The sequence below is a fragment of the Arachis ipaensis genome, chromosome B04 (genome assembly GCF_000816755.2).
Source record: "Arachis ipaensis cultivar K30076 chromosome B04, Araip1.1, whole genome shotgun sequence".
In the NCBI taxonomy this organism is placed as follows: Eukaryota; Viridiplantae; Streptophyta; class Magnoliopsida; order Fabales; family Fabaceae; genus Arachis; species Arachis ipaensis.
The window spans coordinates 96,938,137-96,942,173 of record NC_029788.2 but is presented as its reverse complement, the minus strand read 5'-3'; positions in this window follow the sequence as shown (position 1 = coordinate 96,942,173).

Sequence of the window (4,037 nt, the reverse complement as noted above, 5' to 3'; positions counted from 1 at the left end):
TGATTCTTGAACACAGCTACTTTATGAGTCTTGGCCGTGGCCCTAAGCACTTTGTTTTCCAGTATTACCACCGGATACATAAATGCCACAGACACATGATTGGGTGAACCTTTTCAGATTGTGACTCAGTTTTGCTAAAGTCCCCAATTAGAGGTGTCCAAAGTTCTTAAGCACACTCTTCTTTTTGCTTTGGACCTTGACTTTAACCGCTTAGTCTCAAGTTTTCACTTTACACCTTCACGCCACAAGCACATGGTTAGGGACAGCTTGGTTTAGCCGCTTAGGCTAGGATTTTATTCCTTTAGGCCCTCCTATCCACTGATGCTCAAAGCCTTAGATCCTTTTTACCCTTGCCTTTTGGTTTTAAGGGCTATTGGCTTTTTGCTCTTGCCTTTTGGTTTTAAGAGCTTTGACTTTTTCTGCTTGCTTTTTCTGCTTGCTTTTTCTTTTTCTTTCTCTATATTTTTTTTTCTGCAAGCTTTTGTATTCACTGCTTTTTCTTGCTTCAAGAATCATTTTTATGATTTTTCAGATTATCAATAACATGTTTCATGTTCATCATTCTTTCAAGAGCCAACATATTTAACAGTCTTAAACATCAAATTCAAAAGACATATGCACTGTTCAAGCATTCATTCAGGAGACAGAAAGCATCAAATTCAAAAGACATATGCACTATTCAAGCATTCATTCAGGAGACAGAAAGCATTGCCACCACATGTAAATAATTAGAATTTTTCTTGTAAAAAAAACTCGAAATTTATTGCCTCTTATTCTAAAGAAATTCTTCTATTTTATTCATGTTTAATGATGATGATAAAATTAAATTATAGCTTAATTGGAGATAAAATCAAAAATATAGATACTAATTACTACTATATGACTCCTAAGGTAAAGCTAAAATAAAAACAGTTATCACAGAGTTAAGGCTAAAATTGGAATTTAACAACCTGTGTTCTGGGAAGTCGATGTTCCTCTAATCTGCGGGGTGCTTGGTCCTTCAAGAGATAATTTCTGGCGCTTCAATTCCCTTAAATCACGCCCTTGCTCCTCCTATTCTTTAAGCAAATAGCAAAGAATGCTACTTTATTCCTTCTGTTCTTTCTTTATTTGTTCCATAGCTTCTTGCATCTTGGTAATAGATGTTTCAAGATACTCCCAGTATTCAGATTGAGGGATTTCTGGGAGAATTTCCTGTGTTCTCTTCTTGATGGGGTCATCCTGTGCTTGTTGTTTTTCCATTGATGCTTTGGTGATTGGCCGCTCAACTGAGATATACTCAGTTATTCCCATCCTTACTCCAGCGTCCTTGCAGAGCATAGAAATCAAGCTTGGATAAGCCAACCTGGCATCTTTGGAATTTTTGTTTGCAATTTTGTAAAATTCAGTTGAAATCAGTTGATGAACTTTCACTTCTTTTCCCATCATGACGCAATGGATCATCACTGCTCTTCTAATAGTGACTTCAGAATGGTTGCTAGTGGGCAGCAGAGAATGCCCAATGAAGTCCAGCCGTCCTCTGGCGACTGGTTTGAGATCTTCTCTTTTGAGTTGATTTGGGACACCCTTCGTGTTGGTGGTCCACCTGGCTCCAGGGATACATATATCCTCTAGAATCTTATCCAGGCCCTTGTTTGTTCTCATCATTCTCCTATTGAAGGAGTCTGGATCATCTTTCAGCTGAGGTAGCTTTAAGATCTCCCTGATCTTGTCAGGGTGGGTATGAACAATCTTTCCTCTGACCAAGGTCCGATAGTCATAGAGAGCAGATCCAGATAGTCTTTGCTTGTCTGTTTGCCACATATTAGCATAGAACTCCAGGACCATATTCCTTCCCACTTTCGTTTCAGGATTAGCTAGGATCTCCCAGTTCCTGATTCGAATTCGCTCCTAGATCTCCGGATATTCGTCTTCTTTCAGATCGAATCTAACTTCCGGGATCACTGATCTTAGACCCATTATTTTGTAATAATGGTCTGAATGTTCTTTAGTTAAGAACTTCCTTTGATTCCAAAGTGGTTTTGGAACACTCTCTTTCTTGCCTCTTGGAGTGGGTTGTTTTCCTTTAGGAGCTATGATCTTAGTGGGTATGGTTTAGTGATCACGGATAAACACACCAAACTTAGAGGTTTGCTTGTCCTCAAGAAAAAGAAAAGAACGGAGAGGGATAGAAGGAGAGCTAGTGTAGGATGGTGGATGAGAGGAAGGAGGCCGAATGGGTTTTTAAAATAGGAACTCCTTTGTCACTGGGCGTTTTTCTGAACGCCCAGGACGCTGTAAATCTGGCGTTAAACGCCTAGAAGGAGCTTCTTTCTGGTGTTCAACGCCAGAAGATGCTTCTTTCTGGCGTTTAACGCCCAGATGGCTATCCTTACTGGCATTTTCTTGCCAGTGAGCTCTTTTTCTCTGTTTTGTGTGCAGAATCCTTCTGTAACCCTGTAAACTTATACAATTGACTCTTTACCTTAGTATCAATGAACTTTATATAAACAAATAAAATCAAGAATAGGGCAAAATGCTTAGAGGAAGTGATGCCCCGTGGCTGGGTTGCCTCCCAGCAAGCGCTTCTTTATTGTCTTTAGCTGGACCTTGCTGAGCTTTTAATTTAGCTTCAGTCTTGAGCACTCTTGCTCAATATTGCCTTCAAGATAGTGCTTGATTCTCTGTCCATTAACAATGAACTTCTTATCAGAATCAATATCTTGAAGTTCCACATAACCATATGGTGATACACTTGTAATCACATATGGTCCCCTCCACCAGGATTTCAGTTTCCCGAGGAATAGCCTGAGTCTAAAGTTAAACAACAGAACCTTCTGTCTTGGTTTAAAGATTCTAGATGACAACTTTCTGTCATGCCACTTTTTTTATTTCTCTTTATAAAGCTTGGCATTTTCGAAAGCAGTGAATCTGAATTCCTCTGGCTCATTTAGCTGAAGCAATCTTTTTTCTCCAGCTAATTTGGCATCAAAGTTCAGGAATCTGGTTGCCTAGTAGGCTTTATGTTCCAGTTCCACGGGCAGGTGACATGCCTTACCATATACAAGTTGGTATGGAGAGGTCCCTATAGGAGTCTTAAATGCTGTTCTGTATGCCCACAGAGCATCATCCAAGCTTCTTGCCCAATCCTTTCTACGGGTATTTACAGTCTGTTCTAGGATTCTTTTTAGCTCTCTGTTAGAGACTTCAGCTTGCCCATTAGTTTGTGGATGATATGGAGTTGCCACCTTGTGGCGAATCCCATACCGGACCATGGCAGAGTAAAGTTGTTTGTTGCAGAAGTGAGTGCCCCCATCACTGATTAGTACTCTAGGGACCCCAAACCTGCTGAAGATATATTTCTGGAGGAACTTCAGCACTGTTTTAGTATCATTGGTGGGTGTGGCAACGGCCTCTACCCATTTTGATACGTAGTCAACTACAACCAGAATATAAGTGTTTGAGTATGATGGTGGGAAAGGTCCCATGAAGTCAATTCCCCATACGTCAAACAACTCAATCTCCAAGATTCCTTGTTGAGGCATGGCGTAACCATGAGGTAGATTACCAGCTCTTTGGCAACTGTCACAGTTACGTACAAACTCTCGGGAATCTCTATAAAGTGTGGGCCAATAGAAGACACATTGGAGGACCTTGGTGGCTGTTCGCTCACCTCCGAAATGGCCTCCATATTGTGATCCATGGCAATGCCATAGGATCCTCTGTGCTTCTTCTCTAGGCACACACCTACAGATTATTCTGTCTACACATCTCTTGAAGAGATAGGGTTCATCCCACAAGTAGTACTTTGCATCAGTGATTAATTTTTTCTTTTGTTGCCTGTTGTACTCTTTGTGTATGAACCTTGCAGCTTTATAGTTTGTAATGTCTGCAAACCATGGTGTTTCCTGAATGGCAAATAATTGCTCATTCGGAAAAGTCTCAGAGATCTCAAGAGAGGGTTGGGATGTCCCTTCTACTGGCTCTATCCGGGACAGATGATCAGCCACTTGGTTCTTTGTCCCTTTTCTGTCTCTTATTTCTATATCAAACTCTTG